The following is a 24,417-nucleotide window of genomic DNA, read 5'->3' on the forward strand; positions in this document are numbered from 1 at the left end:
TAATGAGAAGATGCATCCAATGAGTCAATAAATGATAACACAAAAGAAACAAGCCGATTCTAGATATATTTAAATGCAAAGTGTCTACAAAATCGCATCCCCATGAGAAATGCTGATGGCTGGAAGCAAAATAGTAAATAGTTTTTGTAAAACCAAAAGTAAATACAACTTCCTCTTCCCAGCTCTAGCTAAAACTAGTTTCAAACTTTCATCATTCATACTCATAGTTTCAAACTTTCAACTCTAAAATGTATAATACCAGGATTTCTTCAATGCTAATTATGTTGTTATATGGAGCCTAATCAGACTCGGAGGTTAAATTTTCCCTACATCCATCAGTGCAGTTTCCCCCTATATTTTTCGACGGGGGTTTGGGGGCAGCGCCCCCAAGTTGGGGTCAACAGGCATCGCCGAAGGATCCTGAAATTTGACTAAGTCTGGAAAATTGAAGAATCCTCCAAAAACTAGATTTTGCATTATAACTCTTGGAGGTCCAAAACCACTCTCAAACATCCTGATAGTATATATGGAATATACTTATTCCATATATAAATCCTGACGGAGAGACCAAATTTTTTCACATTTTTGGGCCTCTTTTTTTAGTCTAGCCGAGTTTTTCAAAAAAACTCGGCGATTACTCGGCGAGTTTTTTGCAAAAACTCAGCGAGTTTTTGCTGCGAGTTAAAGTTAGAAAAACTCGCAGAGCTCAAAAACTCGGCAAGTGTGTCATCTATGCTCTCCACTCTTCTTGGAGAAGCTTACTATTTATAGAAAGCACCAATTTTCATGAGATCTGGTTTGTCGAGCAATAAAGAGTATTTTGGCATGATTGGAATTCATTTTCGATCCATTCTAATATTTTCCATAACTTTAGTAGGATATTTTGGAAATATTTTAATAATTTAATGTTAAGTTGTTGATAAAGAAAAAATTAAAAGACAACTTATGTTAATTGTTTATTTGGACTGAAGTCATTTTTTTGGAGAAAAAAAGATTATTATATAAAAAGCGATTTTTAAATTTAATTTTCGGAAAGTTCCATAGTGGGTTATAAAAGAGGTTGAGGAGACTCATTGTATTCATTCTTGGCATTTGATATTTTTCTAAAACGCATCATTTCTAGACTTGAGCAGGTTTCTATAGTCCTAGGCTGAAAACCCTAAGACAAAGTTTGGTTTCAGAACTGAAAGGTCTTCCCTAACCAATATTGCATGGTTCATATAAAGTCATGATTTGTGCGAAAATAGAGAAAGAAAGCTTTCAAACAAAAATGTTATATCCTTTTGATTCATATGACAACTTGGAGAATGTTTTTGATGCAAATCCTTCATATGCCATTCTATCAAGTATGTCACTTCTTGAGATTGATACCTCAGTTGTAAGCTTTGATAGGTTCATGACTAAAGCTGGTCATGATTTGCAAACTGAGCAAACACTCATCACTGTTCAGATTGAGGCCTCCTCTAGAATGACAACTTTGGTACATGCAAAGCCTGTTTCTACACAAATTGTAGTTGCTGTTACTGAGGCAAGCTCATTAGATTTACTCTAATGGTTGAGCTCAATCACTGAGCAAACTCTGGTCATGGTTGAGAAAGTTTTTGATGCAAATCCTTCATATGCCATTCTATCAAGTATGTCACTTCCTGAGATTGATACCTCTGCTGTAAGCTTTGATAGGTTCATGATTGAAGCTGGTCATGATTTGCAAGCTGAGCAAACAATCGTCACTGTTCAGATTGAGGCCTCCCCTAGAATGACAACTCTGGTACATGCAAAGCTTGTTTCTACACAAATTGTAGTTGTTGTTACTGAGGTAAGCTCATTAGATTTACTCCAATGGTTGAGCTCAATCACTCTTAAGAGGAAAAAGCAGGGGGTTTCTCTTGATGTGTTGGACTTTCAACAACTTAGAAAATTCAAGCCAAACGTTGCCAAGAAAGCCAAAACAGTTTCGTGAGTGATTGTGGATAGTAACAAGATGAATTATGCAGAGGTGGCAGAGCCTCTTACAGATAAACCACAAGGATAAATGCAACTATGTGACTACAGGTTCATGAGAGTGGAACTGGGAAAGTAGACACATGTTAGAATAATGCATGATGCTCAGGACTCTATAGCTTCATTGGTTCAAAGTTATGATGAGCTCCTAGCAAAGAAGGATAAGCTCAAGGAAGAAAATGCACAACTCATCTCAGTGATCCAAAAGATCACTAATTCTTCAGAAAAGGTTGATCCCTTGACTTCCCCCACTTCCGAAGAGTCCATCAAACAAGTTGAAAAAGCTGCTCAAAAGGCCAAAGCTATTGATTCTTGGGCAGAGATCAACTGGTAGATTGGAGTACTCAAGTGGTGAAGAAAGCCTTGCTGGTGTTGGGCAATATAAGGGGAGCAAAGATAAAACTAAACTAGACTTTAGAAGCTTTTAAGCGAAGTCTAGAATCTATAGAAAGAGATTTGAAAATTTGGTATGAAATGGATCAAGTGAAGTTGGAAATCCTGTGCAATAACACGGTGATACCAAACAGAGAAAGGTATATTGAGTTTGAAGATTTTATGATCAACATGTCATAAGTTGTCAAGGACTTAATTAAAGATATTGAAGCTGCTCTTGAAATGAGTATTGAAGTGGAGCAGGATATTATCTCCAGTTTTGAGAAAAGGTCTTCTAAGATGGTAAGTCAAGATGAAGAGTTGCTTCCTCAGAATTTGATACTTTCTAAGTTGGTGTCAAAGCTTCACTAGGAACTTGAATTTGAACAATTTACAGTGACTTCAATCAACAGATTTGTGAATTGCCAAGTTTTCCTTGATAAGATGTAGATTGTTCTTGCAGAGCATAGAGTAGCAACAATGAGATACTTCGATGTCATCATCAAAACTATTACTGTTGCAAGGAATACAATAGGTTCAAATTTTTGATGAATTGCAGGAATCGATTAGCAAGTTTCAAGCTTTCATGGCCAAGAATAGGGAAGAACAAGAAGCGTCTCTTGACACTTAAATCATGTTTTTGTTTTATGTATTTTCCTTTTGACAAATTACATGTAGTATCAAAACTTGTACTTATAGGTAGTCTCATTACTTGTAATCTTGTAACCTGTAATTACATGTAAACAAATTACAAGTTGAAAGATAATAGGACTGTAATTTGGAATAAGTCATAGTTAGTTATAGTTGGTTGTGGAAAAAGTCTTAGTTAGTTGGACTTCTCCCACTTTTTGCTCTCAACCCCTCTCCTATATATATTGGAGGGTGCTCTTTGTAATTTTTATCTTTTTAGCAAGCAAGAAAACTCTGCAGAAATTTACAGCAATAAAGACTGTGTTTTATACGTGTAAATTGTTTTCTCAAGCAATATAAAGAAGACACTAGAGTTTCAGACTTTGTGTTGAAGCTTTGTTCATATATCCATTGTGTTCTTATGTCATAGTGATATACTTTCTGCATATACTTGAGATTCTAGCAAGGTTGTTGGAAAGAGCTTTGATCTAATTTTTTGTAGACTTTGTGCTGCAAGTATTGAGGATATGCAAAAATCTACACGGTCGACTCTAGAAGATTAACATTCAAATCATTATGGATTGTGGAAGCTTCATGAATTCAATTGAGGATAATGTTAGTGTAGTGAAGTGTTCATTATAGAGAGAGGTTACACGACTTTGTGCTTGTAATTGTTCCTATTTATAGTAATCTAGAGGTGCACCATATCAATAGACTTTGAGCTGTTGTAAGTTGTACATTGTTATTGTTTAGTCCTGAATGCATAGTTGATGAGTAATCAGATAACACAGTAGTTCCTGCACATACCAAGCATTCATGGAACAGAACAATCGTACAACATAACATAAATGACAAATGCTAATAATTAGACCAGAAAGTTATATCTTTATTCCAATGTCCAGACTTCTCCATACATGATTTCCCCTGCCGAGGTTCCAACCAAACAATATATAGACCCGACGGTTGGCCAAGTTGCCAACCGTCACCAACTCCCAACTACCCGATGGGAACCTTTCGGCAACAACAAAACATAACCACACATAACACACTTATAATTATTATTCATACTAACATACGTTTTTACCCCTAACATTAGCCCCCCCCAAAAACGTAGTCGTCTTCTAGACGACTCAGACAAGAGAAACTGAATTATATAAAACATAGCTAAGACCGAGAAGAGGGAGGAGGCGTCCCTGTAGTGGCCGCAAGAGGAGGTTGTTGTCCGGCCTGAAGTTTCAGGTTCTTTTCCGCCAGCAGCTGCCGTTCTCGTGCTTTCTTTACCATGTGAGTAGCTTCCAGTAGCTTTTTATCTTTCTGTTCCAGCTGTAAGGTGAGCTCTGCCACTTGGGCTGTGAATGCCTCCCAGTCACCCGTACCAGTTTTTGCTGGTACCGTACCGGTTTCTGCCTCCTTTGTCGACACCGTACCAGTTTCTGCTGCCGTCGTACCAGTTTTTGTTGCCGCCGTACCAGTTTTTGTTGCTAGCGTACCAGTTTTTGCTGCCACTGTACTAGTTTCTGTTCCTGCTGCAAGTACAGCCAAACTGATTTGTGGCAACGATATCCATCGTTGTGCCGACGGTTCCCCCTCTCCAATCTTCTGGAACATTGCGCTCGTACTCTTCCATTGCGCTCGTAGCCCTCCATGCCAATCTTCTGGTTTGAATGAAACCCGCATTGTGTACCCTTGGAACTGGATGACCGAAGCTCGTTCGTGAGGGTTATAACCGGATACCATGGTCCGTAGGACTGGCTCGAACTCTTTAATGTTAAATATGGGCATCTGCACAGCGTGGTCGACCTGTGCTCTTTTAAGCGATTCCTTCGTCACATGGTCTGGAGGGTTTTCCTCCCACCAAGTATGGCATTCACTGCCAGCCACACTCTCGAATGCTACGTTTGCTGCCATGAGTTCCTTTGCGTCCTTTGTTGCCTTCAGTCTGCTCCTAGTTTTCCTACTGCTGGCAAGTTCTGTGGCAGTCATGGTTGTATTGCAACTACCTTTTTCTGCTCTTCTGCCCATACCCCTTCCTGAGTCGTTATTATAACCGCTTGACAGATTATCTCGCCAGTTGGTCTGACCCATTGTGTCACTCTTCGTTTCCTTGTTGTACGGTCTCCTTGATTGTCCTGACAAGTGCCTATCGTACGGATGTCTCTGCCTGTTCACCTGGTACCTTATGCCGTACAGATCTCCCTGTCTGCCTGACTGATGCCGTACGCCGTACGGACTTTGCCTTGTGGGTGTGGTTGATGCTGATTGCCGTACGGATGTTGATGATGTTGGCCATAAGGATGCTCTTGGCCGTACGGATGTCTCTGTTTGTCTAGCAAATGTTAATGTTGGTTGTCGTACAGATATCTCTGCTTTGCACGTACTGGTGGAAGTGGGCCGTACACCATACGGTGGGGGTATACCCTTGAGGGTTATGGTTGTATGGTAGCTCCGTACGTCGTACGGTACTACAAGTTGACAACCCCTTGTTTCTCCTAAGCCGTACTTGTACGGCGAATGGTTTGCTCTTCCTCGTGCCACAATTCTAGTCACTATGTGCCGTACACCGTATGGAGCCTGTATGTCGTACACTTGCTCCCCTTCAGATGAGTTTTGTATACCGTACACGTACGACAGCCTAAGCCTTTCCCTTCCTGTATTTAGTACACCATACACCGTACAGTGGCTCCAGTCTCTCGTGCCCTGAATCTGTACGTCGTACGGTATGACTTCTGCGTTGTTCGATAGACTCTGGCAATCTTCTGCAAACTGTACGCCGTACGATATAGCCCTCAGATTTTCGTGCCTTCTTGATCGTTCACTCCATACCCTATACGGAATTGTCCCCTCTTGGGCATCTGTACACGTGCTCCGTACTGTTTGTTCTGTCCTTGCAGCATGCCACTGATCCGTACGGTGTACTACTTCCTTTCGTACGCCCAGTCTTGTCTGGCTGTCAGGTTCATCTTCTTGATATTTCAATTTTTTAGTACTTGCCGACTTGGACTTAGTTGCTTTTTCCCTTACAAGTATCACCTGTGGTTTTGCCTCATTGCCCAGATTAATCTTCTCCACACCTTGTTCCTCGTACTTGATGGTTTTATCCCGTTCAAATTGGTGTGCAGGCATGTCGTCCATCCGTGCCATTCCCTCTTGGTATCTACCGTACTCCAGGGGAAAAGATTGTTCTTCCATCCCGTCGCTTGATTCTCCTATCTCACATATTTGAAGTATGTGACACTCCGGGTGGAAGAGCTCATAGTCCTCCATTTGCCAATGAAAAAGTCCTGCCAGTGAACTGGTTCCATCCTCGGAGCATCTGTCTAGTTCCAACACTCCTTCCTCGTCGGGTTCTTTCCCTCCTCTGTCTCCTTCAGAACTCCACTCCCATCGATTGGAATCTTCTGAGTCGGAGTCCGATGACGCGAGCTCTTCGCTGACGGACTAGTTCCTGAGATCAATTACATACTTATGCCTGTCCTTCTCGATTGAGAGCGTATTCCTTTTCCAGTTGTGGTTAGCTTTGGCCATGATCAGCCACCCCCTTCCTAGAAGAGCGTCGTACGCTTTCCTTTCCAGAGGAATGACTACAAAGTCAAGAAGGAATTGCTGCGTCCCAATTATCACCTTTTGTGCCATGAGGGTGCCAAGGGGTTTGATGCCGTGCTGATCCGCCCTGACCAGGTGGAAGGTTGGTGGCCATAGTGCCGGCTTGCCGAGGTTTCGCCAAGTTTCTTCCGGCAGTATGTTGACTCCAGACCCACCATCAACGATGGTGTTTGTAAGCTTTTGTCCCGATATATCGATCTATACCACTGCGGGTTTCCGTTCGACTCCCGCCGTTAGTAGCATAGGGTTCATAGCATCCGTACTGGATCCTTGAACCGGGTCCGTACCAGACTTTGTCAGCGTTTGGTGTTCCTGACTGATGGTAGTGTCCCCAGTTATATTTGTTAGAGCCATCCTTAGCTGTGGCATGGTCTGCAGAAGGTTAGACACCCGTACAGGTATTGTGGTTTGTAACATCTTCTTTAGGATATTTTTCTCTGTATCTGACCGGATTGGTGTACCGGCAGCCAGGTGCGAATCCCTCCGCTCTCCAGCCATCGCCCGCTCGATATTTGCCCTTGCCTCCCGGAGCCTTTCTTTTTCTGTGCGACGGTCAGGATACATGGCTTTCTTGTTTTGCAACCTTGTGATTGCTAGTACGTCTTCTCCTGATCCTTCCACGTCCAGCATGTTCACCCCTTTTTGCTTTGGACAATCTATGTCCTCATGATTTCCTGGACCGCACCATCTGCACAACAACCTTCTTGCATCACCTCCGTTTTGGCATTCTCGGGCAAAGTGACCCCATTCGTTGCACTTCCTACATTGAATCATGGGTCGCCCCTTCCCGTCGTATTGAATTCTGCTCCTTGGTGTGTTATTATTGGATCTATTGTTACCCCGCCGATTGTACCCTCCAGGGGAGGCGTCAGAGTTTGTTGTTGGCTTCGGAGGTGTCGCCAGCGGTGTGGCTTGGTCGGGTTGGGCGTAGAGCACTTGTGTGCTCCGTGCTTTCAAGTTGTACGGGCATTCCGTAGTGGAATGTCCCATTACTTGGCAGATGTCACAAAAAACTTTGCGGGGACAACTTCCTTTAGTGTGTCCTTCAGTCTTGCAGTCAGTACACCATAGTTCTTTTCCTTCCTTACCAATTTCTTTGTCACCTTTTAACTCCTTCATCATCCTCATCATATCTATAGTCCCTCCTTCTCGGGGTTTCCGGATCCAATCTTCCTATTTTGATGCCCTCCGACAAGGACAAGTTTTTAATGCCAAACAATGTTGCTTCGAAAATAGTGGCGATTTCCTCGTGCAGGTCTTGTACTGCCTCCTCTCTTTGTTCGGGAAATTCCGATTGGGTGCTTTGTGATTCGGTTCTAGAGTCTTCCTCACTTGACGTCGAGTGTGGGGCCTAGTCGGCGAGATCTTCCTCCGCTACGTCTGGAAGTGGTAGGTTCCTGGCGACCTCGGCCAACTCCTTACACGTACACGGTTTTTGCCTCTCCCGACTATGACTCCGACTCACACTCCGACTTTTGCTGTGTTTCTCCGGACTCCTCGAGTCGGCAACCTCTCTTAGTTGTCGTCTCCTGTCGGTTTGTTCTTTTATGCGGAGAGATCATCGTACAGTTCCCTCGTTTACTCCTTCGGTAGTAGTGGTACGTCTGTCTTTGTTCGGTCGTCGAGGTATCAAGTGTCAGAGGTATGACGCTGACTGGCCTCCCTCTCCTCTTCCTCCCTACGACTCTGTTCCTCATACCGTCAGAGAACTTGTTGCCGCCGAAGTTCCTTTGCCGTTTCTTCCCTTTGGTCTTGGAGTGCAATCAAATTTCTAGCGAGTAACCTTGGAATACTTCCGAGTAGGTCAAAGACGGGGGTGCTGACGGTGAGTTCACCACGTACCGTACCTTCCGAGATGGCTCTCTCCTAAGCCTCTCGCCGTACGTACTGCGTGACCGACACGTCCCACAACTCTACCAAGTCTGCCGTCAACTCATCCTCTCGTTCCTCTTTCGCGGTACTCTCTTCGTGCGTGTCGTTGTCCACGACAATTAATTGCTGGTTAAATGGTTGGCCCATTAATTGCTTCCGCCTGCCGCCATGGTTATCTCCAGGTTCGTTCAGGCAACGGCACCAAAATGTTTTGTCCTGAATGTAAAGTTGATGAGTAATCAGATAACACAGTAGTTCCTGCACGTACCAAGCATTCATGGAACTGAACAATCGTACATCATAACATAAATGACAAATGCTAGTAATTAGACCAGAAAGTTATATCTTTATTCCAATGTCCAGACTTCTCCATACATGATCTCCCCTGCCGAGGTTCCAACCAAACAATATATAGACCCGACGGTTGGCCAAGTTGCCAACCGTCACCAACTCCCAACTACCCGACGGGAACCTTTCGGCAACAACAAAACATAACCACACATAACACAGTTATAATTATTATTCATACTAACATACGTTTTTACCCCTAACAGTTATCATACTAATCATTATGGAAGGTAGATAGTGTTGTGCGTCTGTAATGTCCCCTTCTCATTGATGACCTTCCAGTGGTCCATTAGCCTACTCCTGAGACCCATAGGCTAGGTGGAATGAAGAATGAGGGTCCAACATTGATGAAAAGAGGACTTACTATTTTTAGTAAGTCAGGGAATGGCCATTCTGGTGTTACTGTCCTACTGAGCTCTCCATGCTTTGCCTCTGGAAGCGAAGATCATGCTTTTCTGAGCATTAGTTCTTGACTCACTATTTTTAGTAAGTGGCAGTGTGGCACAATTCTATTTTTGGCAGGGTTCTGATTCTGCAGCAGTTCTGTGGTCGTCCGGGCTCAGTTTCATCCTTGGAATTGATTTCAACAAGAGTCTTAGTTGGGAAGGTTGCAGGAAGAAGAGAACTTTAGGCGGCTGGAAGGCACTCTATGCACTTCAAAATAGATGCAGAGAGGCTGAGCTTTGGGATTGGAAAACCATCCAAACACTTTTTAGGCTTTTGGTGTTGCTGGTTATTCTATATGGTTGTGAAGTTTGGGCCAGCAGCACCTTAGATTCTCAATGGAAGCAAATTGAGAGAATTCAAAAACGTTTGATCACAAGCAAGTTCAAAATTAAAAGCACGGTCCCATATGATATCATGTTAAGTGAAACGGGTGCTGCCCCTATTGAGGCAGCTGCTATGGTTGGTCTCATTAGCTATTTAAAAAGAACTGAGCAAATGGGAGAAGATAGATGGCTTAAGGTTGTTGTCAACGACATTTTGTGCAAAAGGAAGAAGACGTGGATGAAACAAAACATCAAATGGTTGAAAAAATGGGATATTTATTTGAACTCATGCCCCACAAACAGCAAGGAGATAAAGGTTTTCATTATGGAAAAGTTTTACAAGAAAAATTGGAGTATTAGGTTAGGAAGGAAGAAACAATACTATATTAATGAGTTCAACCCCAATTATGATCATCTTCAAAAAGTCTATATAGGGGCTAATATATCATGGAAGGCTAAAATTCTAATCGCACAGCTTAGAACCAACTCTCACCAACTTTAGTGTTAGACCAGGCGGTGGAAAAGGCCAAAAGAGATTTGGGAAGAAAGAGTTTGCCCGTTTTGCGTCAGCGGGAGTGTGGAAACTGAAAAACATTTTATTTTGGAGTGTGAAGCACTTATAGTCAGCCGGGAGAAGTTTGCCAATTTCCTAACTGCCAGCACATGGTATAACTTATTCAGCGAGGAGAAGATGGGTGCTCTCATCATCAGCCTGAATAAGTAGAGATCAGACCTCTCCCTTTTGGCATGAGTTTTGACTTAGGAAAAGTGGCGCTACACTTGGGTCCACTTGTAGTGGAATGAAATGCAAATGCAAGGCGTTGAATTTGGAGGAATTGCATTTGGGTTTGAGAAGTGAAGTTATAAATATGAGACTTGGGCTCCCATTTGCACTATCTATGAAAATTGCATCGTTATGTTGCCGGTTTGGCGACTGAAAATCTGAGCTTCGAAGTGTGGCTTCCTAGCTAAGTCTCAGTTTCGTACTTGCAAGATAGTACCTAGCTGTGTCCTTGTATTCCCAGTGCTGTTGGTGAATGAGTTGCAGATTGTGGAGTGTTCTATGTGGGATTTGAGTGTTTTTTGGTTGCTGGTCGCGGGACTGCTGAAAGTATATTTTGCTTACACCTCTTAACCAGGCGACTCCATCATTCTGGGTGCCGCCTCATCCTTCCTTCCTAGCCATGGCGATACATTGTGTAAGTTTTTAGCAGGTTTAATTGAGCAATGATTTTTCTAGACAAAATCGAACTTCTTAGGTCTAGTGTTGGATTTTGTGTTTGCATTGGGATGCGTGCCAAATAGTTGTTGGGGTTGTAGCTTTGATTGGTTGCTGTTGTGAGTGAATTATGGTGGGTTTGGGACTGGTTTGAGTTGATTCGGGTGAAAAATGAGGGAGTTATGAGCATTTTGGTGTTTCCATAGGCTGCTGTTTTGTACTTTCAGCTTGCAGATTGATTGTAATAGAAAATTATATTCGTGCTGTAGAAATCTGCATTACTCTCCTTTCATCTCTAATTTTGTAAGGTTGTTTCAGTAGTACTGATGAATCATTCTTGCTGTCCTTATTTTGTAATTCCCACTGCATAAGTGGAAGAGGCTGGCTTAGCCGCCTTCTTACTTTGAAATTCAGTTTGTTGTCCTCATTTTTGTTTCCAAAAATGAAGGACCACTACGATGAAATTTTTGTGAAAAAATGAAAAAATTTACTCTATGGCACGCTTCCCGAGGCAGAATTTCGACTAATCCTTGGACTGGCTTAATCCTCAGTCCATCCTCGAACTACGTTTCGAATTTCGTCAAATTCTGGATTCGTTTGCCATGCCTTTCCTTCAATTTCGGGTTTTAAAACCCAGACTGCAGGTGGAGAATTTTCTTCAAAATGCAAGTTTTAATGATATTCATTGTTGTGGTCTTTGTAGGGGAATTTTTGATCACTTACATGTGCATTTTTTATTTCAAATATGTCACTTGTAATTTATTTTTAGTTTCCCATTTAATGTTTTTATCTTTTTGTTGTTTTTTGGTCATTTTTAGTTAAAATAGGGGTTTTTTAGCTCAACTGCAAGTAAACTTGCAGTTTGTCCAAAAAACCCCTACTTTAATGGGTTTTACATGTAATAGGGATTTTAAATCCCCATTACATGTGTGCAAGTGTTTAATACTTGTTGTAGGGATTTTATTTCCCCCTTACAAGTATTTTTAAACTTGCAGTTTGTCTTTTAAAACCCGATTTTAGCATAAAGTTCATTTTTGACAATTTTTAAACTTGTCATTTGTCCAAAAAAAACCCGATTTTGGCTTAATGAGTGAAAAAGTGAATTTTTAAACTTGTTGTTTTATATTTAAAACCCGATTTTAAGCATGAAAGAGGAAAAAGTGCAAATCGAACTTGTCATTTTATGTTTAAAACCCGATTTGCTTCCTTTGAAGAAAATCGAACTTGTCATTCATTTTTCAAAACCCGAAATGCAAGAATGAAGCGATTTTGGACTTTTTCAAGGCGAAATTCGTGGGTGAATCGTTGGATGATGGGGGCGTTTTGAGTTTGCATCCTATCTTCTTGCATTTTTTGACATCTATCATGCCATTTCAAAGACAAATCCGCTGGTTTTTACCCTAGGGAACAGCAACTGCGTTTTTTTTTAACGTGCCTCATGAATGCCACGATTTGAGCGGTTAAATCTTCAATGTTGCCCACACTCCTAAATCGTTTTGGCCTTTCTTCCTAAGGCGTGGAGGGTAAGAGCAGGTTCGCACCATTTAATGGTGCATTGAATGTGTAATGAATGCCACGTTTTTTCACAAAAACGTGACTCTCTTGGCTGCGTTTTTTGGCATTGATACCTCTTCAAACACCTTTGGTATTATTGCTTTAGCAAATACCTTGATCGTTTTGCTGCAACAAACTTGAAATGAACACTTTCATTGGCATTTTACTCTTGCAAGTTTAAGATTGCTACCATTTTTGGGGGCATTTTGACAAAAACGTGATAAGGGTTTAAAAGTTCAGTTTTGCTTCTTCATCTCAAGAAGTATTGCATTGTTGGAGAAGCATTTTGATTTTCCAATCAAGGTATGTTCTTCCTTTCTTCTCTTCTTTTTATTTTCATGTTTTCTTCATTTTTTTTTGTTATTAATTGCATTCTTCACATGTGTTGTTCTTCCCTTAAAATTAGTTTTCATGAAACAAATCTTCCCTTTGAAATGCAATTGTTAAATTGCATCATTCTTCTCAAAATTCCATCTTAGCTAGTATTCGGGATTTTTAATCTCGATTACAAGTTCGCTGGAAATTGTTGTTCTTCCCTTACGGTTGAGAAATTTAATCATTTTCGGTTAAATTTCCAAGCTTGAAAAATGTGAAATACCTCTCTCTTGCAAATTCGTGTTTTGAAAACCGGATTACATGTTGAAAAGATCTTCCCATTTTCATGAAAATGACTATCCCGGATATTCCCATTTCTATCCATTCACGTTCCCCATATCCGCACTTTCCATTTCCATCATTTCCCGCAAGTCAAAATCCCATTTTTCATCCGTTTCTCCATTTTCGAATTTACAAGTATACTTGTATTCGGGTTTTAAAATCCCGATTGCATGTATGTACTTTCCAACTTGTATACTTGCGAAAATTCCCCCAAGATCCGAAATTGGTCAAAGTCAAGATTTTCCCATTTCTACATGTCTTCTCTCTTCTTCTCACAAAACCGTGAAATTCAGAGATCGAAGTTTTACCCATTTGAAAAAAGGAAGAATGATATTTGCAGCTGTTTATGATGTGGCCTTAACCCTTTTAAGTCTTCATCACAGCATTCCAGGTTCGCAATCAATGTCAGATTTGCCGGCATCGCCAACTCCAAAGAAAATGAAATACAAATATGATAAATACCAGAATGAGGTTACACCTTCCCAGGTCTCCTCGCCATTGGATCGCGTCAGGGACACAGAAATAGGGCATGTTGATATGGCAGAATTCATTCACAGGGTAGAAGATCCACAGGATAACAACTTGCAGCGGCTGTTGGACAGCCATATCCATCATGCGTCTTCTTTCCCAGTTGCTGCCCTAGAACCTGAATTTGTTCTTGCATGCGCCCATCATTTTGACAAAGAGTCAAGAGTCATAAAAAATGATGATGGTGAAGCCATAATTCGTCTTGATGCGGATACAATCGAGAAGGTCTTCAAAATACCTCCTGCACCTGTTTACATGGAAATCACCAAAGAAAGTGCAGCAGAGTATTATGTGAAAAGAGAAAAAGATTGCAAGCGCCACATCAATAGGTGGATTCATGAGCCACGTCCTTCCTTCTCAAGATGGGCAAAGTTGTACCGTTGTGATTTCAAGTGGGAGATAGGAGACACCATCACTCTTCTCAGCAGAATGTTAGGCCTTGAGCACTCTAATGTCTTTGAGCCATGGATGTATCAATTCATCATGTTCATACGGCAGTCGCATCACATTTCATGGGGTGAAATCATCAGCGATGCTTTGTGCGAACAACTTGCAGCGGTTCCTACCACTATGACCTTCTTTATGAATTCTTATTTGGTATATTTAGCAGCATCACTTAGACACTTTCCAGGTCTTTCTACCAAGGGTGATCGCTCCCTCATACCAGTTTGGGAATATTATGACCAGCTGCCTTTGAAACCTAGCAGACTACATTTTAGAAGAGTCCAAGACGCATTCTTTGGATATTTTATGTGTCAGTTTGACATGGATCTCAGAAATAAGCGAGTATCAGATGAGGCATGGGTCAAGGTATCTGAGTATGGGTGCTTATTCCTGCAATTTCCCACCTTCACCTACATGAGGATTGGGTGCTATGATGGACAACCATACATGCTACCAAGATACCCGACCGATAGGATAATTCTTATGGAGTTGGGTAGACAGATTATGGCTGTTCATACTCTTCAGTCTGCTAGACACAAGATTGGAATGGGGATCTCCAGCACAAATCCGTTGAAAATTGGTCGATACTCCCTTGTCACATCTGTGAAGGCTAAGGCCATGGAGGTTGAATTGCAGGAAATCAAGCTTAAGAGGTTCAAACCTAGAGCTGATTTTGATTATAGAGGTATGAAGGAAAAGATCAAAAAATCCTTTGTACATGTTCATCGCATTGAAGACATCTGGGCAGATCTCCGCACAGAAGCTGAAGTCCTGAAGATGGATTACTGCAGGCTCACTGTTGAGCAAATTGTTGACTTGAACTTGGCAGATATCCCACAAGGGATGATTGATGATGGGCGTATACTTGATCCTGAATACACTTCACGGAGGGTTGAGGAAGCTCCACTTCCTTTGATCCAATGGTCACATAAAGAGTGCGTCTCCATTCTTGATAGATTTCAGCCTATCTTGGCCAACACTAACGCATGGTTGAAAAGCAATGCTGTTAGACTTATCAAAATCAAGGTTGGTAAAGAAGATGATTCTACAGGGCCCCTTGGACGAAAGTCTGAGATTCAGATTGATAATAAGGAGGGTGCTTCATCTTCAAGCACAAGGATCAAGTTACGAGTTAGTCGTGCAGTAGTGCTTCCTCCTGAGGAGACAACTACTCGTGGGAAGGAGAAATCACGGTTCCATGTTCGGGTGATCGATCTGGATAATCCAGAAGAGGGGCAGCAATCTGATGATGCGCCTAAGTCTCCAGTTTCAGACACGCCTCATGAGGTCATTCCTCCAGTTTCTATTGAGACGCCTCTTTCTCCCCCTGATTTGCTCATTGATGAGTCTCCCCAGAATGCAGTTCCCATTTCAGCATACGGGCCTTCTCCTGAGCAACAACGAGAAAGTGTGTTGGAAGTTCCTGAAGATAATCCCACTTGCATTCAGTTATCAGAAATTGATAATTCCACTTCTGGTTTTGAAGAATTCATGAGGCAATCTTCATGTCCGTTGTTAACTGAGCAAAACATAGTCGCTATTCAAACAGATATTCCTCCCAGAGTGACCACAGTGATTCAAACAGAAACTGCTTCTCCTTTGCCTACAGCTGTTACAGGAAGTGAGTTGATGACTTTGCCTCCATGGCTTAGTTCTTTCACCCCGAAAAGAAAGAAGCAAGAGATCTCACCTGATGCCTTCGACTACCAGCAACTCAAACAGTCCAGATCCAAAGTTGCTAAGAAGGCGAAGACTATTTCCAGGGTAACTGTTGATAGCAACAAGATGAAAGTAGCTGAAATTGTGGAACCTATTGCAGATAAACCACTTGATGAAATGTCAGCTGCTGATTATAAGGTTACAAGGGTAGAATTGGGCAAGCAAACACATGAAGTCATTAAACATGATGCTCAGTTTTCTGTTGCTTCACTAGTGCAAAGGTGTGACGATCTTCTTGCAAAGAAAGACAAGCTAGAAGAAGAAAACCGACAGCTCATGGCAGCCATCAATAAAATCACAAAACCTGCTGCTGAAGGGAGTAACTCCATAGGTTCTTCCGGTTCCCAAGAATCGATTCGTGGAGTAGAAAGGGCTGCTCAAAAAGTACAAGCACTGGATTCCTGGATTGATCACCTTCATGATCAATGCGTGCAAGTAATAAAAGACATTTTTCAAATAATGTCTAAGCTGGAAACCATTGAGGAGAAATTGGATCAGACTTCTAACACTTTCAAAAAGAATCTGGAAAGTGTTGAGAAAAGTCTGGCAATCTGGCGTACCATGCCCCAACAACAGCTGAGTATTTTGCAGGAGCACACCATCATCTCTTCCAGGGTCATGTACTTGGAATATGAGGAACTCATGGAAAACAAAACCCTTGTTCTTAAGTCCCTCATCGAAGAGATCAGTGATGCAAGGAGATTCCGGAATGAAGTTTATCAAGGTATTGTCTCACATTGTGAAAAGGCCTCTTGCAATATAGTAAGTCAGGATGGAGAGCTAATTCCAGAAGAAGAAGTTCTTGCGGACTTACAGATGAGGATTCATGGTGAATGGAGGAGTGAACAATTCTCGGTAGTTTCAATTCAAGCATTGATGAAACATCAAGCCTTTTTGCATGAGATCCAGTCCATCCTGGATAGAGACAATTCCGCGCTCCTCCGCTGTCACGACACTATTGTGAAGACTATGGTAGTTGCTAAGAACACTCATGAACCGGATCCCGAGGAACTACAAGCGAGCATCCGGAAATTTCAAGGATTCATGTCTTCACAAAAGGCAACCTAAGTGTTTTTCAACACTTAGTTGAATTTTCTCTCTTTCGTAATCTTTAGTTGTAATTTCGTTTTGACAAGTTACATGTAAAAGTAATTTTTGTAAAATACAAGTTACACATTACTTGTACTTTTGTAATTACATGTAAGGCAACTACAAGTTATGTCCGATTAGGACTGTAGTTGGAATAAGTCTTAGTTAGTTAGAGTGACTCTTAGTTAATTAATGAAGTCTCAGTTATTTATTGAAGGAGTCTTGGTGGTTGAGAGAATCTCTCAAGTTAGTTATGATCGTCCCACCTTTTTCTCAAGGCTCCTCTTCTATAAATACTTGAGAAGTCTATTGTAAATATATCTTTTGGGAAAGCAAGCAAAAACTCTGCCAAATTTACAGCAAGAAGTCTTTGAGCTTATGTATGTGGATTGAAAGTTTTTGAAGAAATAATAAAGAAGGACTACTCAAGTTTTGAGTCTTTGAGCTACATGTTTGAGTTTGAATCTTTTATTTCTTCTATGCCAAGTGTTTCTAAAGGAGCTTAGTCCAATCTGATTTGAAGTCTTTGAGCTGCAAGTAGAGAAGATTAATTAAAATAGGAAACTCTCTTGAAGGAGCAGCAAGTCTTTGAGCTTGCGTCCATTCTTGAGGAAAATTACTGTTTGATAAGAAATAGCAGCAAGTCTTTGAGCTTGCATTAGTTCTTGTCTTTGTGTTAAAAGAATAGATTATTCCAGTCTTTGAGCTGTTATCTTTTATTCGTTGTAAAATTTAGTATAGCAAAGGGTAGATAGGACTTCCAATAGTCAAGTCTTTGAGCTTGATATTGCTGTCCCGTCCCGAAGGAAGTGACGGGAGTCTTTGAGCTTTCAGGAAACTTCACTTCCTTTCTCTCATTTTACTTGAAAGTGGTTACTGCTGTTATTCAATCGCTATCCTTTTCTGTGAAGAGAAAAAGGATATTGTCTTTCTTGAAAAAAGAAGAAAGATTGCTGTCCCATCCAATTTTATTTTCCAAGTTGTAGTTAGATAGGGGGAGCCTTCCCTTAATTAGGAGAGTTTTTACTCGTGTGCTGTGGTTGAAACCACAATTTTGTATATTTCCCCAAGTGTACAAAATTTTCAACCAACACAGTTTATGTACTCAGTCCTCCCACTGAACAAGTGGTCGAGTGATAAGTTTAATGCAATTGTCCTCCCGCTGAAATATGCGGTAGAATGATAGTTTAATGTAATGTCCTCCCGCTGAAATATGCAGTAGAGTGATAGTTTAATGTAATGTCCTCCCGCTGAAATGTGCGGTAGAGTGATTGGATTTCAGTTTCTTGTCATTTTTCCCTTGGCCGGTTTACCGCCAAGAGTTTGGTTTCTATCTTGCTGGATAAGCAGAAGGGGCTGGCTTGTCGCCCAGGCATTGTAATTTCAGTTTGATTATTGTTGCTAACGATCCCCGGAACACCGTATGGTCTCACCCTCCCAGACTGGGCTCTCGGTGAACAAAAGGTGGAAGGGTTCCCTTTCAACAGTTTGGATTATTTCTCTAACCTTAACGGGTTGTGGTGATTGCTTGTATCTCTTATTGTTAAAAATAAAATAAAAAATTACTGGTATATTACAGTGGTATCATAGCTGGTTTTCCTGCTAGCCTGTGAGAGTCAGTGGGTTCAGATGTCTCCATGAGTGATAGAGACGTCAGATACTACAATAGAGAGCAGAAGAGACAATAGTTTCAGGTTCCGATAGTGCCGGAAGAGGACACTTTCTCAGAAGTACTGAGAAACAGAGGAAAGGATTTAGATACTTCAGATTCAGTGGATTCAATGGCAGATAGGACCACAGACCCGAATGAAGCACCTGATAAGAATGCAGAGAGACAATTTGCTGCCATGATGGACATGATGTCCCTACTGCTGGCCAAGCTTAACCAGAACGTTGTTGGGACCCCTAATCAACCCAACAATGGTCTGGAAGCCAGCACTTCTAACGCTCCTGTGGGCAATGGGAACGGGAGTAACAACGGGGGTAACAATGGAGGTTCAGCCCCAAGGCCTTTACAACCTGTCTTTTTGCCAAAAGAAGTACAACAAGCTGAAATGGAGATACCCATAGCGGATGAAATAAGAAACAACTACATGGAGTATGCTTCCCTTCCTGGTGAGATCCGAGATATCCTAACTCTGGATCAATTCATGAATCAGAAAATGAAGAGAGGAAGGAGGAACGACTATAAGTCTGCTGCCCCAAGAGATTTCCAACAAGCTCTTGGAAGAGTGACCTTAGCACACTTTGATGGAAGTGCTAAAAGTATAGCTAGAGCATGGGTACAAAAGTTGGACAATTGCTTGTCCTCGAGACCGATGCCGGAGGAGGACGCCATGAAGTTTGCTACCTTGCACTTGGATGGAGTGGCCCACAAATGGTGGTACCATGGGTTGGTCACCCTTGGTCACAACTTAGTCACCACCTACGCTGATTTCACCAACAAGTTGATTGAGAGATTTGACACCAGGGATCCAGAGGTGAAGTTTAGAGAACTTGCACAACTTAGGCAACAAGGTTCATTGGACACTTACGTGACTGAATTCCAAAACCTGTCAATCATGGTGAGTAGCATCTTAGAGAAGCGGTTGGTTCTCCTTTTCACTGAAGGACTTGAAGAACCATTGAGAGGATGGGTCAAAGCTTTTGATCCGCCCACCCTGGCAGAAGCTATCAAAAAATCTCGAAGCATGGAGTTGGCTGCCCCAAAGAGTAAAACTCAGTCCAAGTCTTTCCCTTTCAGAAAGGACAAGAAGAAGTTCACAAATCAGACGAAGAGGTTCCCTCTGCGTATGGATGATGGGCTCCGTCAAGAGCTCCGGAGAAAGAATCTATGTTTTTCTTGCAGAGAACCTTGGGTTCCCAGACATAGGTGCCATGGAAAAGGGAATTTGCATCAAATGGAATGCTATTCAGAAGATGGATCAGATTCTGAAATTTCAGAACAGCAAACTGAAGTTGAGGACAGCGAGTATGAAGAGGCTCTTGAAGGGCCTGAATTTGGGTCAGAAGATAGAGGAGTGGTTGCTCAACTCTCGAGCATTCACAAAAATGAATCCTTCAGAGTTCGGGGTGTGATTGGAGAGCATCGTGTCATTGCTCTCATTGACACAGGTGCAACACACAACTTCATTGATGAAAGGATTGTTGCAAAAAAGGGACTAGTGGCAGAGGAAGTTGAGGGCTTCAAAGTCATGGTAGCAGATGGTTCCACTATATCCTGTAACCGAATGATTTCCAACATGTCTCTGAAGTTGGGAAATCATGAAATTAGAGATGATTTCTTTGTGGTGAGTATTGGAGGGACTGATGATGCAGTCCTCGGGATTCAATGGCTGAGATCTCTTGGTGAGATCACACTAAACCTACAAACCATGGAGCTGAAATTCATGTCTGAAGGAAAGAAGGTAGTTTTGAGAGGAATGTCGCATGGGGGACTTAAAGTTGTATCCTTGAAAAGAATGGAAAGGCTGATCCGCCATGATCAGGTGGAGTGGGCAGTAGAGTGTTTGATAATGCCTTCCAATCCATTGGAAGACAAGGGCAGCTATTCCTCAGATATTTCAGCAATGATCAAGGATAGAAGCAAGATCATGGTCATGCCCTCAGAGCCACAAAAAGAGCATAGGAACTATCCTGAAGACATCCAAGCTTTGATAACCAAGAGAAGCAAGGTGTTCGAAACCCCACCTCCTGGCAGACCTCCTGAAAGAGGAGTCGAATACATTATTGAGCTTGAAGAAGGAGCTAAACCGGTCATGACCACTCCTTACCGATATCCTAAGAAGCAAAAGGATGAGATTGAGAAAGCAATCCAGGAATTGCTTGACATGGGTTACATACGGCCTAGCAAAAGCCTCTTTGCTTCGACTGTTGTTTTGGTGAGAAAGAAGGATGGAACCATTCGCATATGTGTGGATTACAGAGCCCTGAATCAGAAAACCATCAAGAATCGGTATCCTATTCCGAGGATTGATGAGCTCATTGACGAGCTACATGGGGCAGTGTTCTTTTCCAAGATTGACCTCAGGTCGGGGTACCATCAGATCAAAATGAGAGCGTCAGATGTGGAGAAGACTTCTTTCAGATGCCACTTTGGGCATTTTGAGTTCCTAGTCATGCACTTTGGTTTGACTAATGCACCTGCTACATTCCAGTCATGCATGAACAAAATCTTCCAAGAACAGTTAAGGAAGTTTGTTTTGATATTTTTTGATGACATACTAATATTCAGTAAATCTTGGAAAGAACATTTACAGCAGTTGGATGAAGTGTTGGGTATATTAGAATCTGAATCCCTGTTTGCCAAGGAGTCCAAGTGTGAGTTTGGGATGGAAGAGTTGCTCCACCGCGGTCACATTATCAGTGCGGGTTGTGTGAAGGTGGATCCTGAAAAGATTAGAGCCATCATTGATTGGCCTACTCCCGAAAACATAACACATTTGAGGGGATTTTTGGGGTTGTATGGATTCTATTGGAGGTTTGTGAAGGGATATTTTCAGTTGGCTGCCCCCCTTACAGATCTTACAAAGAAAGGAGCTTTTGAATGGTCCGAAAAGGCATAGACAACATTTGAGCGGTTTAAAGGGATCATGAGTTCCTGCCCTATTTTAGCATTACCTGATTTCACCAAGCCATTTGAGCTACAGTGTGATGCATCTGGAAAAGTTGTTGGTGCGGTCCTCATGCAGGATAAGCATCCTATAGTCTTTGAGAGCAGAAAGTTGAGAGGTCTGGAGAGACTGTATTTCATTTATGACAAGGAAATGCTTGCCATAATGCATGCCCTTGCAAACTTCAGGCAGTATCTGGTGGGGAGTAAATTCATTGTTAAGACTGATCACAATAGTCTTAAACACTTCATGCATCAGAAGGATTTAAATGAGAGACAACAGAAATGGGTGAGTAAGCTGCAGGCTTACGATTTCGATATTGAGTATGTTAAGGGGAAAAATAATGTTGTGGCAGATGCCTTGTCCAGAAGACCCCATTTAAGCTCACTTTGCGAGCTTACTGCTGATTGGAGGAAGTTGTTGCTTGCTGATTATGCCAAAAATAAGTTTGCAACCAGCCTTATAGAAGGTACTTTTCATGATGAAAGGTACAAACTGGTTGAGGGATTGATACTATACAAGGGAAGAATCTTCATAGTAGCTGAATCTAAGTTAAAAGAGAAGATATTGAAGACTTTCCATGACATCCCCCTTGCTGGTCACCAAGGTTATTTCAAAACATACAGGCAGATCCGGGAGAGATTCTCTTGGAAGGGACTTAAAAGTGATGTTTTGAAGTACATTAAGGAGTGTCATACATGTCAGGAGAACAAAGATGAGCACATTCTACCAGCTGGTTTGTTACAACCCTTGCCTATTCCCGGTCAAAAATGGGAGAGTATCTCCATGGATTTCATCACGGGGCTGCCTCGGGCTCAAGGGAAGGATAGTATCTATGTGGTGGTGGACAGACTTACAAAGTTTGCTTATTTCTTCGCCATCACCAGCTCTTTTACAGCAACACAAGTTGCTGAAGTGTTCTTCCGGGAGGTGTTTAGATTACATGGTTTATCAAAGAACATTGTGAGTGATAGGGACAACAAGTTCCTAAGTGCTTTTTGGTAGGAGATTTTCAGATTGTGTGGTACTGTGCTCACTCCAAGCACCAGTTATCACCCTCAAACTGATGGGTAGATCAAGATAGTGAATAAGTGGTTGGAAGGCTACCTTAGAAACTATGTCTCGGAGCAGCAAAATGCATGGGTAAGATGGCTTCACCTAGGGGAATATTGTTACAATTCCTCCTATCACATGTCCATTCGGATGTCACCATTCATGGCACTATATGGTTATGAAGCTCCTAGTTTCACAGACTTGGTATTTGGTGATAGCAGAACCCCTCAGGCAAAGGATATGATGCAGCAAGTCAAGATATTCTGAGGATTTTGAGGGACAATCTCTAGCATGCACAAAATCAGCAGAAGTTATATGCTGATCAGCAGCGAATTGAGCGCACCTTTGAGGTGGGCGACATGGTTTATTTGAGGCTCCAGCCCTACAGACAGTCTACTCTCAAGAAGAGTGGGGTTGAGAAATTGAAGCCTTGATTCTATGGACCTTTCAGAGTCAGCAGAAGGGTTGGAGAAGTGGCTTATGAGTTGGAATTACCAGCAAGCAATAGGATCCATAATGTATTTCATGTGTCTCGCCTTAAGAAGGCTCTGGGACATAATGTTGTTGCTTCAGCTGAGTTACCTCCGCTTGATGAGGAGGGAGAGTTGGTTTTGGTTCCAGAAGCTATCCTTGAATTCAGGGAACGATCTATGAGGAGAAGAGTGATCAGGGAATACATGAACAAATGGAAGAATCTACCAGCAGAGGATGCTACGTGGGAAAATGAGGAAATTTTATTGCATCCAGCCTTACAGTTGCTTGAGGACAAACAATTTTGGGGAGGGCGGAGTGTAATGTCCCCTTTTCACTGATGACATTCCAGTGGTCCATTAGCCTATTCTTGAGACCCGTAGGCTAGGTGGAATGAAGAATGAGGGTCCAGCATTGATGAAACGAGGACTTACTATTTTTAGTAAGTCAGGGAATGACCATTCTAGTGTTACTGTCCTACTGAGCTCTCCATGCTTTGCCTCTGGAAGCGAAGATCATGCTTTTCTGAGCATTAGTTCTTGACTTACTATTTTTAGTAAGTGGCAGTGTGGCACAATTCTATTTTTGGCAGTAGACAGGGTTCTGATTCTGCAACAATTCTGTGGTCGTTCGGGCTCAGTTTCATCCTAGTTGTGATAATAATCAGTACGGGAGTCATTTGCGACATAATTAAATATTATTTCCTTATCCTAAGGTTAATATTTAATTAATCTGATTATTGGCTACTGGTTTATTAAATTTGGGATTAATGCCTATTTTATCCTAAGTTTTTGGCGAAATTCATGTGTACTATGGGATGTCGAAATATTTTAGAGGAATATTATTTCACATTTGCATCTCCATTATTTGCCAAGTGATTAACGTGGGTCCTCTCCCTTTTTGCGTGAGTTTTGACTTAGGAAAAGTGGCGCTACACTTGGGTCCACTTGTAGTGGAATGAAATGCAAATGCAAGGCATTGAATTTGGAGGAATTGCATTTGGGTTTGAGGAGTGAAGTTATAAATATGAGACTTGGGCTCCCATTTGCACTATCTATGAAAATTGCATCGTTATGTTGCCGGTTTGGTGACTGAAAATCTGAGCTTTGAAGTATGGCTTCCTACCTAAGTCTCAGTTTCGTACTTGCAAGATAGTACCTAGCTGTGTCCTTGTATTCCCAGTGCTGTTGGTGAATGAGTTGCAGATTGTGGAGTGTTCTATGTGGGATTTGAGTGTTTTGTGGTTGTTGGTCGCCGGACTGCTGAAAGCATATTTTGCTTACACCTCTTAACCAGGCGACTCCATCATTCTGGGTGCCGCCTCATCCTTCCTTCCTAGCCATGGCGATACATTGTGTAAGTTTTTAGCAGGTTTAATTGAGCAATGATTTTTCTAGACAAAATCGAACTTCCTAGGTCTAGCGTTGGATTTTGTGTTTGCATTGGGATGCGTGCCAAATAGTTGTTGGGGTTG

The 24,417-nt window shown here is 41.9% G+C and overlaps 1 protein-coding gene across 2 annotated transcripts in view; it reads left to right on the top strand.

The window, feature by feature from the left end:
• The window catches only part of LOC131043756 (uncharacterized), a 176,589-nt gene that overhangs the window by 121,155 nt on the left and 31,017 nt on the right, over window positions 1–24,417 (top strand). The gene's annotated exons all lie outside the window — the stretch shown is intronic.

This window comes from Cryptomeria japonica, chromosome 8, assembly GCF_030272615.1.
Source record: "Cryptomeria japonica chromosome 8, Sugi_1.0, whole genome shotgun sequence".
In the NCBI taxonomy this organism is placed as follows: Eukaryota; Viridiplantae; Streptophyta; class Pinopsida; order Cupressales; family Cupressaceae; genus Cryptomeria; species Cryptomeria japonica.